The sequence below is a fragment of the Planococcus citri genome, chromosome 1 (assembly GCF_950023065.1).
Source record: "Planococcus citri chromosome 1, ihPlaCitr1.1, whole genome shotgun sequence".
Taxonomy (NCBI): Eukaryota; Metazoa; Arthropoda; class Insecta; order Hemiptera; family Pseudococcidae; genus Planococcus; species Planococcus citri.
In genome coordinates this window covers 775,650-791,794 of record NC_088677.1, presented here as the reverse complement: position 1 = coordinate 791,794, position 16,145 = coordinate 775,650, and the positions used below count along the sequence as shown (strand labels likewise).

The 16,145-nt window shown below is 39.8% G+C and overlaps 2 protein-coding genes across 2 annotated transcripts in view; one reads left to right on the top strand and one right to left on the bottom strand.

Annotated features, from left to right (window-relative positions):
- LOC135843899 (uncharacterized) overlaps positions 1–3,363 on the bottom strand; it is a 165,368-nt gene extending 162,005 nt beyond the window's left edge. The window contains exon 1 of the mRNA XM_065361946.1: positions 3,267–3,363. The gene's annotated coding sequence lies outside the window, so the exon portion shown is untranslated. The remainder of the gene's footprint in view (positions 1–3,266) is intronic.
- Positions 1–16,145, top strand: part of LOC135843882 (allatostatin-A receptor-like) — a 185,243-nt gene that overhangs the window by 84,826 nt on the left and 84,272 nt on the right. The window lies entirely within an intron of this gene.

Below are 16,145 nucleotides of genomic sequence, written 5' to 3'. Positions count from 1 at the left end.
GTGTGGGCGAGCGTATTAAATTTGAACTGCGGCGGTGATGAAATTTATCGGTAAATTTTTTCCCCCCGAGTCTAGTAAGTGGGGTGAGCGCAACGCCTCCGGATCGTCTACCCCCCCCCTCATTGTCAATATTTCCCGCTGTATTTTATCCAACCTAACTGCTGCTCAAAATGCCTACAAATAGAAGAAATACATCGTGGCTCTCGCATTATACTCGCGAAAGTGTGAATTTCCAAACAGTACGTAATCGAGAGATTTTTTATCGATTTATTTGGGCGAGTTTTGGGTACCGCGTAATATACGACGACGATGCTTTAAAGAAGCGGGCGAAAAAAAAAGAAAAAAAAAGGACGAACAGATTTCTTACAAAGTTTGAAATTGACGATGCGATAATGAGAAAATAATATCGTCCGAGGAGTAAATGTCGCCGAGTTTGACGTATGAAGGATTGAAGGATGAACCTAACAACGAACGCAACGTATGGAACATTTTGCCCGTTCACGCCGAGCTAATACATACTACCACTACCAGTATGTGGATATGGATGAGCCTTTGAAAGGTCACCTTAGAGATATCACTTTCCATTTATTTTGTATTCTGTATATATTTTTTTATTTACTCGTAAAAATCACGGAGATTTGTTCAATTTTGCACGAACGATTCGATTCGATTCTGGTTGGGTATAAAATGCTGGAGAGAAGGACCTTCCAAGTGGTGAAAATTTTTGAAATAATCTACGAAGTACGTACAGTGCAAACGTTGTCGCTTACTAGGGAACCATTTTAAACTGGCACTCTCCGATCGAATGAAGCCAAGCAAGATTGTAACTATAAGAAAATGCACTAAAACCCACGAAACAATTATTTTTCAGCGAAGCGAACTAACGTGAATAATTTTTCAAATTCAACTCCCACACGATTGTAGTTTTGGACCCTGCTTTGAAAAATTGATTTTTTTCACTTTTTCTGAAATTTACAAATTGGTCAAAAATTCACTTTTGAACTCGCTGCCTCGGAATTTCACGGTAACCACCTGAAACCGTCTAGACGGTGCTCATTCGTTCATTTTCGACCCTCCCATGTTAGATTTGAAATTTCTGCAGCACTGGTCGAAGGCTCCAAAAAATTCAAACGACGATTGTTTTCGAATCGGGTAATCGTCACGAAGTTTTTTTTTCTCAATTGCTACCACGAGCACCGAGCAGAGAACATTACAACTGAATTATTCGCGTAATACGAGTGAGTACCTACTACTCGCTGAAAATTGGCAAATTTCATCTCGAAAAATTCGCCCGTCTGGATGACGTGAACCGAGCGCGAGCGACGAGTCAGCATATATCGTAGCCAGCAGAAATGAAATATTGTACATATAATATACGAGTACTATATAGTGTAGGACGCGGCATGGCAGCGGTGAATTGTTTCCAATTCCATATATTACATAAAACAAGCTATAGAGGCTTTTTCGATTAAAAAAGTTTGGCCATTTTTCAACTTTACTCGTACATTACGATGGCATAAGCGCAATAATGGTGCGGCCTGTGTGGTGGTGATGATGGTGATGATGGTGATGATGGCAGGGGAGGGGCATATGTCTCTGTAATGAAAAAACAATATAGAAGGTAAGACGTATCGACGTGTTTGATTTTTTGAAATATACGCGAGCTCGTTCGAACGTGTGCGGCAATACCTATGCTTTAAATCAAACGCATTAAGCAGTAACCAGTACATTATTGTGTAGTGTGCGACATTCGATAGTGATCTAATAATTCACGTATAAACATAATAATTCCCTACCTCCGTCTCTTTGGAAAAAAAAAATTCATAAACATTTCGTCACGAGACTTTTTCATCATTCCCAAAAAACCATAACTAACAAGAAGATGCGCAATTAATACACTTATTTAGTACCTAGACCATAAATTTCATCACCGTACAGCAAAATCCCCCTCCCCCTCCCCCTCCCGCCTCCTTCTGTCAGTTTTATTCGCATTTTCGACTAACACAATACTTTTAATGTTCTTTTAATTGTACAACTCGACTACATTCGACCCTAATTTATAAATTTTAATGGTGGAAAAAGGCACGTGTTACGATTCGAAGGCGTTAGAAATTTAGTAGGTAAATATACTCGTATATTTGTACGTAGGTAGAGGTACACGAAAGGTCGCGGTCGACTATGGTACATCGTATACCTACTCGTAGATCAGCCGATAAAATAGGAAAACACGCAAATTTATAACTGTTTTATTTACCATTTACGCGCAGTTCCTTCTTATTTCGTTGAAATAATAATCTGATAATTATATTCGCAGTTTCCGTACGCGGGAATTTCGGTCCTTTTTTCGTGTGTTTTTTTTTTGCAAACGATGAAAAGAAAAAGGAATACCTCGCTGCTAATATGGTCACTGGCCAGGTAGCTAATGAATTGAAGTAACAGTAACGCGTGTGAATGAAAATGAATTTACCCAAAATTTCGCACGTTAGAGATGGGATATGTACTGCGAAAAAGTGCAGTTCATTTCAAAATTTAGAAACACTAAAATACATAGAAAGTTTCCACGATTTTTATAGCAGCCGTATTCGACATTTCTAAAATTTTATTTAGTTTTTTTCATCGCATCTCACATAGTTACACCCATTACATTTATTTACGAGTATATGTAGTCACACACGCGAAAGAACACGCAGTAATATTCATATTCGTTCCTATCCTCAGCTCCGCCTGCCACGGTTTCGTGTGAAATGAACCGATTGAAATATTTAAAAGCTTTCGACAATGTACGTAGTTAAAGGAAAATCGAAAATCAAGCCTCGCGGCATGAACGATGCGACCTAACGATATTAAAATATTTTTCATTAAAATGGCTTTCTATACGTTACGTTATACGATAAAGTGACGAAAATCTTCCATATAAATCGCTGTTGCTCGTAACCAAACCAGCAAAAAAAAGAACAGCACGAGACCGAGTTGGGGGAAAATAAAATAATAAAATCAGACAGCGTAGGGTAATCTGACGATATTCGTAGATACATATTTTGCGATCTAACGCCAAGATTTCAATAATCGTCAATATCGTCATTCTACATGATTTGATCAGATACTGTTATAGGTAACATAAATTCGTATTTCGATCAATTTTGAGCTGACATACCTAATTACCTATACTCGTAACTAAATCGGATCTGGGCAATCAATTTCAAGTATCCAGCAAGTTTATGCGAGTAATACACAAAATAATAAATATTACGAAACGAGTCTCTTACCTGTATTGTTTCCTCCGAGTCAAATAAGAAATCGTACTTCCGAGGGTGGCTCTGGCTCATGCTAAATGATAATTCTTCTTAATACCAACTCCAGTATCTGTAAAGACAAAAATTCAAAAATAATTATAATCAACGTAAAATGAATAAAAAATAATTACTTAAATAAAAAATTCATTTGAAAAATTATTTTATTCATTTTTTTGAGAGGGTGGGGGAAGGGGTGTGTGAGGAAGAGGGACAATTGAATAAGTTCGCAATTGAGTACAACTTGGTAATCTACCATTTTTCTCTATATTTATTACGCGTTGGATCGGCAATGAATTATTTTACACTCTTCAGTTTCTTCTCTTTGAGTACTACCTGAACAGTGAACAGTGTTGATAACTGATTGGCTCAATTTCAAAACCAGTTGCCAATTTCGACGAAATATCTCAATATAACTCTTTATTTTCATACGATTAAAAAACAACCAATTTATCGTATCGTACATGGCACGAATACCCAGGTATTTAATCCTTTTAATTCACTTCGGTAATCCACATTCGTGAAACGACCTGGAGTTTCGATTTTTATCGCGCGAAAACGAGCGTATTTTTTAGTTGGATTTTAGTTGTAACGTTTAGTCGTTTAGCGATAGCGTAGTCGACTAGTCGTATTGGTTTTTCAAAAAAGCTCATCAATATTTCAACGACAAATGCTTTCCAACTCTCCGCTCGAAGCGAATTTTATGCTGGGTAATTTGGGAGATGCCATATACTGCTCAAGAAACCTTTATCCGTGACAATTTGCAATTTATATTTTCGCTCGGAACGGTACGAGTACAAATACCTACGCTGGATCGTATTGGCTATAGTGGCTACACAGGCCATTTGTTAAGCTCGCAGATTTGCGAAATAATCGCCAGCGTTTTCGTCAATGATTTCTAATATGTTACGTTATGGCGATGAAAATGAACCGTGTTATTTAACGCACAGCCACCACATTTCGACCGAAATTCTATGGCTCCGTGTAATTGCAACCTCTCTCTCTCCCCCTCCCGAAAAGTTTACGTGTATTTCAGGGGTTCGACGAAAAAGGGGCCTTGGTCAGTTTTTTTTCGATTTTCTGATTTTTACGATTCCGAATATGATTATGTATGTAGTTTGAAAATTTTCCTTTTTGTTATAATGTCACCATATTCCGCGATATAAGTAATCTAACGTGGAAAAAAAAAATCAAAATTGAAAACTTTCCGACTATAAGGCCCTCTTTCCTTGAAAATAATAACGTTTCCACGGTTTTCAGTGCAGTGTTCACGTACCATTTTCAAGGAAAAAAGGCCTTAGTCGGGGGGTTTCCAACTTTAATTCTAATCTTCTATGGACTGTTCTGAAATATTCTTGCGAAACATGGACCATGAGTGCAGAATGCGAGAACAAAGTATCCGCTTTTGAGATGTGGTGCTATCGAAGGCTACTACGAATCTCATGGAAGGACTTCATTACCAACAAGGAAATATTAGCAAGAATAGGAGAGGAGCGGAAAGTCGTAGTTGAAGGTATCAAAACTAGAAAGCTAAAGTATTTAGCTCATAAAATACGAGAAAATGGTATTTTCATGCTAGCGGTACAGGGGAAAATCCAAGGAAGATCGACGAGAGGGAGGAAACGATCGGAGCTGTTAACAACAAACTCACCAGCCAACTCTCCCTGTAAGACCCTGAAAGAAACGATCAGATACGCTAGATACCGGCTAATATAGATGGACATATACGCTATCTCCTGTAAAGGAGCGCGACTACGACGACGACGATATTTTACACTGCTATAATGTTCAGTTTTTTCCCTCTACTAAAAACTTGATGGTAATTATGACTAAGGCCCTTTTTCCGTGGAACCCCTCATTTGAAAATCTTATGAAAAAGTATGCTTCCTGAATTAGTAAGATTTTTTTTTTGTATAACACCTCGCACACACTAGGCATAGCTTTACCCCAAGATTAAGACAAGAGATGGGAAGGGAAATGGGGGGGGGTGAGACAGATTGTCCACCCTGACCCAAACCCCTAGGCGGTTACCTAAGGCATGGTCCCTGCCAAGTTCCAGGAGTCGTTATTCGCGCGTAACAGTCTGACAGCAGACCAAGCCCCCAACCCATCTCAGAAGGAAGTATGAAGGGAGAGAAATTTCGCCTAGGGGTGGTCCCAACAAGTTGGGGCCCCTAGTTAAAGGTCACGAGGTACATTGGGTTATTTGTGGGGAGGTCAGTGCACTTGCTATTGGCTTCTCACTGACTGCCCACATGAAAAGATTGCTATTTTTCTACTAAGTTACAACTATATACATACTATAATACAATTTTAATTATCTTCATCCAGGTTTGTCTTCAATCTCGACATCTGGATATTTCGGCTTCTTCTTTTCTTCTGGGTTATATTTTTTTGTTTGGGGAATAAAAATGAAAAAATACAAAATATACACGTATAAAAAAATCATTTACAATTACATTCAAGGGCCATACCTATACAAACTACTATCTACACCGAAACCCTATATCTAAATGCATTTGAATATATATGAGGTGGAAAATGCCTATTTACATTTCTTTGGCACTGACCACCTCTTGGCTCTTACAATCTAATTACATATAATAAAAATATCTATTTACATCTTAAATCTATAGTCACCTTCGGGGTTCAGGTCTGTTTTTCCTAGAGGCTGCAGACCCTGACTGTGATTGGAGTATCCCTGAAGAACTCAATTAACGAGTGTCTTACCAGGCTCCAATCCAGCTGATCTCATCCGCAGCCTATCTTGGGAATCGCCAACTTCTTGATGTTAAGCTATGTACATTTTGAGACTAAGTTCTTCAATGTCATTAAGAAATTTTGTACAGTGGGCTTGTCGTTGTACCAATATTTAGTAACCATGTACAAAATGAAATTTTCGGTTGTGGTACCATTTAGTTTGCCTTCCTTCTTGATCTCTACCACATCCCACACCACAGCCCACTTTCTCCTCGAGGTGTCCCTACCCTGAAATCGCCTAGTGATTTGATAGGCAACCTCTTGAGACATTTCGAAGTCTGCACTGACACAGTGTGCCAGTGCATACTCTTGGAAGCAACGGAGCAGGTCCTCTTCAAGTTCCTCCAGAGTGAAAACGCCATTGGACATTGTTACCAACTCCCCCCCCCCCAACATTCCCTCTGGAGCTTGACATTCAGCTCTTTCTCTTTCTGATCTAATAGAAGCTTAACGTGTGCTGGTGTATGTGGGGCAGTGGCCAGGTACTCTCTGTACAGGAGCAGTCCAGCAACCACTGCCGCGGCCGTCCCAGCTGGTCTATAAAAACGTTCCTTAACGGCCCTTAAGTACTAGGTACTGCATGGGTGCTGGGTATATGTGCTGGTAGAATATCAAAGTATATGGATGACCTAACTCCCCACTTGTGAGGAGTTGTTCCAGGGCCCTATCTACGATCCTACTAGCCATGTTCTGATATTCGATATCAGCAAAGTGCTTCCCTAATATCAACTGTCTAGAGTATGCACTGGCAGTACAGACTTCAAAATGTCTCAACAGGTTGCCTATCAAATCACTAGGTGATTTCAGGGTAGGGACACCTTGAGGAGAAGGGGGCTGCGGTGTGGGATGTGGTAGAGATCAAGAAGGAAGGCAAACTAAACGGATGCGGATTCTCGTTGAAGATCTGATTTTTGGACGTTTTTTGAATATCTTCAACCTACCACCGGCCCTAGCAGGTTCTGCCAATGGATTTGTAGAATCATTACGAAAACATTTTCCAATGTTTGCGGATTGGTGTGTACGTACCATCAAAGTTTGTACTCCAGATTGAATAATGAAGATCGTTCCTATTCAGCAAGTAGTACCTACATCTCGTATAGTACCACTACCTATAGAGTACGTAGTATCCGATAGTTTGATTTTTTTTTTCAAACAATCTGGGCTGCTGTGAAATTAGCAAACAAAAATGTGGTAGGTAGTATATTTCGGAGCAATATTTATTAGAATACAAAACTACGAGAGTTACGTTGGAATACGAAAATACTCGTAATTGAAGTATTAATATCGACTAGCTGATATTAGATAGAGATACGGTAGACTTAGATACTCGTATTATACTACCTATAGTACCTAATATATGTATGTAGTGGGTAGGAGAGATGCAGCTTTTGATACCTACGATAGCGATATATACATACGAGTATAATAAGGGTGAAGCGGCATCGCGTCTCGATTTTGGTTTTAATACGCGTAACACCCGATTCCATCGTCGCTCCGTTGATTCTCAGCCACACACATACATACTCGTACTTACTGGTAAGCTTTTAGCATAGGTAGCTTAGGGAGTAGATGTACCTCTCCTCTACCTACCCGATATATAAATGTAGGTGTAGAGAGATATAGATATTGGTAATTTAAGCGTAAACGACGACGATTTCCACACTACGCTGCGCTGTTTCAAAGCGTAATATGTTCAAATTAGTGGTTAGACTGGCATTTTGGTACGTTTAATAATGTGCCTACCTACATAAACCTACAATATTGTGTATAGGACTGGCTGATTAAGTCAACTTTGCCTACCTGCACATGGCACACTACATTACAAGTACGTAACTACGTATAGTTAATACTTACGAAGACCTACCACTACCAACTACATACATACCTACCATAGAGTCGACTGTAGGTTGCTCAATGGCGAACGAGTGTTTCAATCAACGCCCGTTAATCTTCTTAACGCGGATTAAAATTGCTACCTCAGCTCCGTATTGGCGAGATGGTTTCGCCAATTCCTTATTACTCGCTACCGCATGGCTATGATCGTGCTTCCAATGACAAAACCGATAAACAGCCCATAAAGTGTAATTTATTAGCGGAGCATCGCGTCGGTGGAGAACCTTTTTCGTATTTATCACGAGTCGAATGGTTTGAAAAATTTTCAAAAAAATTCACGACTTTTGTTTTTCTTTTCTCAATTTCTGCCAAGTTTACACTGGTAGGTAAAATATGCTCAAACTCGATAACAATGTAATTATTTTAATGCGCTCGATTTTTTTCCATATGTTTTGAGTGAAATATGTTATAATCACCAAATAACAACACATTTTACTCGATTTTTTTCAATTTTCCTCGAGTAAGCAAATGAAATACGCTGTAACTATAAGTAACAACATATTCCACTCGATTTTTTCTTCGTTTTTTTTTTTTTCTTTCTCAACATTAAACCATACGAAAAGCTACGCTCGTATTACGATTGTTTCGAGCAGATAAACGAATTTGAAATCTTGGAAAATAACAAGTTATAGCCGACGAGGCGATGATGTATCGTTTCGGTAGAAAAAAATGTCATTTCCTAGTGAAAACCATTCGTCGTCGTATCCTCGTGTCGATGTCGCTGTCGCTGTCGGTGCGTCCGCTTGTTTACAAACAGAAAAAGCTTACCGGACCCCGTCCCGTCCCGCCCCCGCCCGTATACCTTCGATTAATGAGCGTCGACGTTCGATGGTTCGACTCGATTATATTGGCTGATTTTTCTTTTTGTTTTTCTTTTTCATTTGTAAACGTTATAGTCCGAGTTGACGACTATAGATCAAATCGAGTCGTATTTATACGTACGAGTAGTGTACAACTCGACGCGTGCAGATCGCTAGAATAGCTTGTAGTTCGTACGAAAGAAAGAATTTTCAAATTGCTCTCCGAGGACTTTACGAGCGTTTGGCATAGTCGCTGCAGTAGTCGACGCTTTATTGGCATTTCGAGTACTTCTCGTCGAATTAGTTGGTATTTTTTCTTCTTATTCTTCTTCTTCTTCTATTTCAAAAATCGTAAAAATTTACGATTGGAAAAAATTGAAATTTTTTGACAATCTGTAAATCGGACGAATTTACTTTATTGGCAAACACGACGGCTAAAAATCATCGGATTGGTTAAATATTTTCAAGTACGTAATAAATTATGAAAAGTTTTCCAAATAAGATATCTTATAGCGTCGCGTCACGTCACGTCTTGTCTAGCCATCGGATCAATCAGCAGTAAATTTTCGACGATTTCAGTCTAAACAAATACAACCGGGTCCCGAGATATTTGTTCTCCTTTTTTCCATTTCAATGTGGTTTATTTTTCTGTAACATGTGGATGTAAGTTTTTACTACGAGAAGTGATGAAAATGATACGAATTATCGGATCAAATATAAAAAACGGTAATTTTTTTCATTTTCAAACTTTTTTTTTCAAGGGGGGGGGGGCTTTCGATGCAACATCAATAGAAAATTATACACGTACCATTCTCAACAATATTTCAAATTTTTGCCGTCTGACTGAAACGTATTAGCACTAAACATGTCTTTCAAAAAGGAGATTACACGTAGGTACTCATTTCCACCATACGAGTATATATTTTCGAAAATAGAAAAATACTCGGGCATCACTCACGCGAGTACGGAACGTTTTCTCGTAATTTACTACCCTTCACTCGATTTTTTGGTGAACGTCGTCAGTATCATACACGTAAACCACAGACCATCTGAGACCTATATTATCTGTACCTGGGTACTGTCCAAGTTCAACACATAGGCCTCTAGCCGTAACTTATTTATGTTTCGTGCGATTGTAGAAAAAGAAAAGTAAAAAAAAAAAGAAAAGAAAAAAGAAAAGAAGCAATAAATCGGGAAACAAATGCTCGTAAATCGCATCCAGTAACGAGCAAACGTGAAACGTATTAATCGAACGGTGCGGCGACAGATTTATAACGAGATGGCTGAAAAAAAGAGCAGGACAGGGCAGGGCAGGGAAGGGTGCGAGAACTAATGCGAAGAACAAACGCGAATGTGAAAGAAAAATTAACTCGAAACACCTTTACGCTTTTCAATCTATTTCTCAAAAGAATACTAAACTGGGTAACGCTCAATCAATGTAATGGCCAAAAAATAGGCTCGACACTCCAACAGTACAGCGCGGTGGTGAAAATTATCTCGGGTCGAAATTTTTACCGCTTTAGAAAGCGAAAATTGAATGAAATGAAAAGAAGTGCCCCGCAGAAGACTGAAATGAAAAGAAGACTATACGTATACGGTATACGAGTAGGTTTGCGTCTCTGTCTGTGCAGCAGCCTGTGGCGATGGCGATGGCGATGGCGCAACACAATTGTGTCCAAAAAATAAAGAAGCAAAAGCGCCGCGGCGAGAGACAAGTTGGAGCTGGTAGGATAGTAGGTCTAGGTACCTTATACGTACGTACGAAAAAGAGACTCGATTGAAAAGACTAGTTGAAAAATACATTTGGAAACGCCAACCAACGTTTTGCAGAGTAACGCGTCGCGAATCCCCGGAGAAAAGTGACAGTTCCTTTTAAAAAAGAATACGACGACGACGCGACGGGCGGCCAGAGCGGGGGAGCATGGCATTTGTCGCGGAGGATTGTATTTCCGGACGTGGATGTGGACGATGGTGCGCACATTTCCCGCTTTCTGCTTCTTCCTTCATTCGTATAGTCGTAGCGTACACTTATTCAAATTTACTCTCGTTCGCATACACAATACACATATGCTGCAGTCAAGCACCTACCAACCTACCTACACTCGGCCTCGGCTACTCGTTTGCCTATCAATATCAAGGTATGTAACTGGACCTCCCCTAACACCCGCTCTAAAACGAATTGATAGCACTTGTAAATAGATTATATAACAATGTAATAAAGTAAATATTCTCCCCAAATATATCTTATTTAATTTAATTTAATCTATATAGTACAATGTATGTATATTATTGTAGCACTACCCTAAGCTGAAGGATGGAAGAAACCTATGGTATGTGTCCATTCTCAGCATTCAAAACTACTCCAACGTTATCCACTATGTAAGGTAGGACCGAGTGTTCCCACTTTCACACATCAGAAATAATATCCTTTTGGACAATCCTACTCTAGGAGATCTCTTTCTGAGGTAGTTAAGGGTACAGTGGTGCCCGGAGACCTCCTAGGCCTACCCCAAAATGGGAGACGGGTCGGGGGTCGCTCCAAATCCGCGGAAGGGGGGAATGGGCTACATCCTAGGGTGACCACTCCCTCAACCCCGAAGTGGTGGGAGCGATTCTGGGATACTGCCTAGGAGCTCCGGGCCTTTGGCCTGGTGCTGGGGGGGTGGGTCAGCAGTCCCAACCAAAACTGGGGCCCCCCACTCACTGCGGCTCCAGGACCACTGGGTGGCCGAACCGTCCCCTTCCCCTCCTAGTTTTAAGCAAAATTGAAACACTCCTAATCTTGGCTTAGTTTAAGTTGTACATAGTCTTTATAGCTAAATTTTAGTATTAAGTTTGTAATTTAGTATTAGAATATACATCACCCTCCCCTTAAACTTAAGATTGTACTGGTATTATCTCTGCGGAAGGGGCGGGGCTTAGGCCCCGCCCCCTCACCGCAGGGATAAGTAATTATAAGATGTAAATATTATTCAAAATAAACCCTTTTTTTAAAAAAAAAAAAAAAAAAAAAAAAAAAAAAAAACTCGTTTGCCTAATACATACTCGTAGATACGGGAGTATAAAGGCTAAAAAGCACAAGCCGGCCTAACAATAATGTATTAAATTTCATTTGCAACGGACCCGTAGCGCTGCTAAAATGGACGACCTTTGGAGCACTGTCGTCATCGTTCAGATAAGCTAATGTGTCCTTTGTTTTTTCCCACAAGGTTAGGTATACTCGTACTCGTACGTACTACGCATATACGAGTACATGGTCGGTGGCTGCATTCTTGAGGGAATTTTTTCTCTATCCTTTAAAACGTACTCGCAGAAAATTTTCATATACTCGTATTGACCGAAAAATGAGATCTTACCTCAACCCCCGCATCTTTCCTTCTCAAATCCCAATAGGTACACAGCACATATGTACTCGTATGTAATATACTCGTATGCGATACGATCGCAATTGCAGCATGCATACTCACTCCTCTACATACCTATGTACAAGGGAGCTCCGCTTACTGGGCTTCAAAATTTTGCTTCTTTTCTTTTTTCATGACACTCTGTGGGTTGGAACGAACATTATTTAAAAAAAAAAAAAAAAAATATGAGCGAAATTGCGGTTGGTTATAGGATTGAGCCAGGGCTGGCGAGACAAAGTTTTCTTTTTTAATATTTTCAGGATTCTTTTATAAGTACCTACATGGCATGGTACATACATAGATACTCGTAAATAATTATCAAGCAACGGTTAACAATTTCATTAGTTCATTTTACGATTCGTGCATTTCAACTCGACTAGATGAGCTTATCTAAAAGCTGAGACGCGAAGGATAAGCGTCGTCGTTTTAATTAAGTACGTAGTAGGTACAATATCTACTCGTACAATCCGGCAAAGAGCGGTGGCGCTCGTTCGCACTCTATCTTTATGCATACCTGCCGTACCCCCCCCCCCTTTTCCCTGTACACTCAGTAGTTCTCCACACTGTGTAGGAGATCTCTCATCATATCATACAGCAGCAGCTCGCCACTTATACACTTACACATATTATATTACAGCATTTACGGTACCTATATCTGTAGTTAACATTGCGTCGTCGACGAGTACCTAGTATACCTACTTCTCGTACATCAGCTATTAATTCTATTTTAACTCGGCTGTCTGGTCGAGTTTCGTTTCGTGATAATATCCAAACCCTCGCGATGACATCCATTTAGCTGCAGCGTAACCTTATTAAATTACATTGTTACAGTTACAGGATACCTCGTACCTCGTATTACGAGTACGACTGCCAGCGAATTATCTACCTATCTTATTCGTCTGGCTTTCTATAGTTTTTAATATGATTTTCGAGATACTCGTAACTACACGGGAATGGAGACAATGCTCCTGACCACTTTGTAAAGCAGCTCTATCTCAGCACTTCCATTTTTGAAACGCTAAAAAATAATTATCGTCCGCTTCGCAAATTAGAGAATTCACGAGGAGTAGGAGAAAGAAGATGCGAAACAAAAATTACATTATACGAGTACGAGTATAAATACAAGACTAGCCATCAGCAGTTGCACAATTTTCACATTTTTCAAAGTCACCCAAGAACTGAAGGAACACATTATCTAATGATTTTTGAATTTGCAGAATGCTACCTTTCATCATCATTGAACTTTGACCAGGTGAGCTGTTCAGCCTGTCTGGGAAAATGTAGAAGAATTGCTCACCGATGCATCAAGTCTTTTCTTCAGTCTTCCTCTACTCCTCCTGCCAGTTGGAGTGTACTCTTTGACTTTTCGAGGGGACCATTTATCAGGCATTCTGTCAACGTGTTTTCTCCATTTCTTTCTGTAATCATTCACTCGTCTAATGATTGGCTCTGCTCCTAGCTCCTTCAGGATGTCTTCATTCCTTTTCCTATCTCGTCTAGTATATCCTGCATTGGCTCGCATGAATCTCATTTCTGCTGAGCATTGGTCTTGCCAGCGTATTGTAGATTCTTATTCGAGTTTCGGCTCTGACTTTTCTCGGAGGTATGGCTCAGTTTATTGCTCCGCTTACTCTCAGGAATTTACTGATCTTAAGTTGTGCGTCGACTTCTCCTTCATATGACAGCTCACATCCGAGATTTTTAAAGCTTTTAACTTGTTCCACTAAAGTCCATTTACAACAATTTTACTGCGTAGAATCCGTTCATAATTGTGAAGTTGTTGTAGCTTGAGATGTCAATCAGCCTTTTCCCATTCTTGTTTACTGTAATTTCTCCGTGTCTTCCTAGCACTTTGTCGTTTTCACTTGACCCTGTTCTTGCATTGAGGTCTCCTATTACAAAAATGCTACGTTTTGGGGTTCATCTTGTCGATGGTCTTTTGGAGCTGCTGGTAGAACTCGTCACTTCCTCCTCTTTGCCTTCCTCTGGAGCATATACGCCAATCACTGAAATATCTTGGTTCCCTTTCAGATTTATCTCGATTTGTCTTTCACTCCATATTCTATATGCCTGCATGTTGTTTTTGAGTCTGTGCCGGGTATAAATCATAATCCCTGCTCTGGGACGTTCAGCTTTTCCTACTCCCGCACATCGACCTTTTAGTTAACCTAGATGACTACTCTAATGCAAACTAAGGCCACTGGTTATGTCGCCAACTCTGTGGATTTCAAATTAGAAACAAACGCATCTGCGCATGTATCAGGAATTGATGCTTGTGAACAGTAAATGGAAACACCACTGGTACCCCCACTTCCACCATTAATCCACCGACAACAAAATACACACACACGTTTCTTGAGACATGCGCAGATGTGTTTGTTTCTAATTTGAAATCCGCAGAGTTGGCGACATAACCAGTGGGATAATTTTGCGTATGAGTAGCCATCTAGGTTAACTAAAAGGTCGATGCTCCAGCATATACTCGGGTGAATTCTCCTCGTTCATCGATGCCGCTGCCCTTTCTCTTAGTTTCTGTGATAACAGCTATGTCGATGTTTCTCTGCATCAAGATGTATTCCAGCTCCTCTTCTTTTCCCTTTATTCCTCGCACATTCCAGGTAGCAATCTTCAGCCTGTTATGTCTCTTCCATAGTGTGGGCTTTTCTGCCTGCTGCCCAACAGGGTTCCCTGATTTTCCAGCTGGTTTCTTCTAATTTTTGTTTTCTTGAGAAATTGTTTTTTTCCGCTTCTTTCTATGGGTTTCTAGCCCAAGGAAGTATAGCTTGATGAGGGAGCTATTTATAAATGTTGGAGATAAAAACAGGTTCATCAAATAAATCGACTATCTCAACTTACTCGTTCAATAAATCGATGTAAGTAGTACGAGTTCGAACACACGAAAAAAAAAAAGCTCAACATCTTCGAAAGTCTATCAAACGAGAAAAACACTCTCTCACTCAAATTCTCATTAGCCTCATACTGGAAATTTTCACCCAGTCTTCGATATACTTTTCTCTTCTCGCAGTCACATCTTTAGTGAGAGGAATAGAAAGATACACGCGGGCGGATATTCCCATTAAGGACCTGTCCATCCGCATTACGTACACTAGGTGTATTATAATCACTAATCAGTGAATTGAAATTGCGTTATCCTTCGAACAGTAATTAATTGTACGTCGCGTCGTCGTCCTGTTAACACGCCGATGTTCATCCAAGTTTTCCTCGTTTTCGTAAATTGCCGATAATTATCAATTAATTTAGTCACTCCTAAGCTCGGCACCAATTTATATGCGAGCAATATGGCGATAAAATGCTTTCTCGACGAGCATTACAGATCTTCTGAAAATACCTACATAATATGTATTCAAATCGGAAAAAGAGCATAAACGGACATCGAGGACGGACATGCCTACATAATTCTGACACGAAGGTCACCGGCAGACAAGCTGTCAGGTCAATTTTCAGAATCATTTTGAAATTTGCAACACCCACTGCACTGGTAGGTAGACAGAGGGTCCTTACATACCTGGACCTACACCTACACCTACACGTTAGGTACAATAAGCATGTCAAACAGAAACCACATCTGTAGATTGCTTTTACGCGAGGACGTCGAAAGTAAAAAATTATTCCCACGTTTCGAATGACTCGCGTTCGTGTGTCGCTGTCCTATCGTACTCGTATTCTATCCCAAAGTTATTTTTACCTTATTTGAAAATCTTGTGGAAAAAACGTAATTTTCGACGTGGAATTTTTTTTCCCTTCTTTTTTTATACACGTTCGATAGAGAGTTAAATGGAAAAAAAGCAGAGAGAAAGAGAGAGAAAAAAAGGAGTAAAGGTTCGCTTTCGAAAAAGTTATTTTCCGCCTGCGTTGTAATTGTATAGTAAACCTGCGCGAAAAAAATAGGAAATTTCGATAAAAATGTAAACGCCCGGTAGATGGGATAAACGGAGTGAGAAATTGAAAGACGATGTTTAACTATTTCGCGGATATTG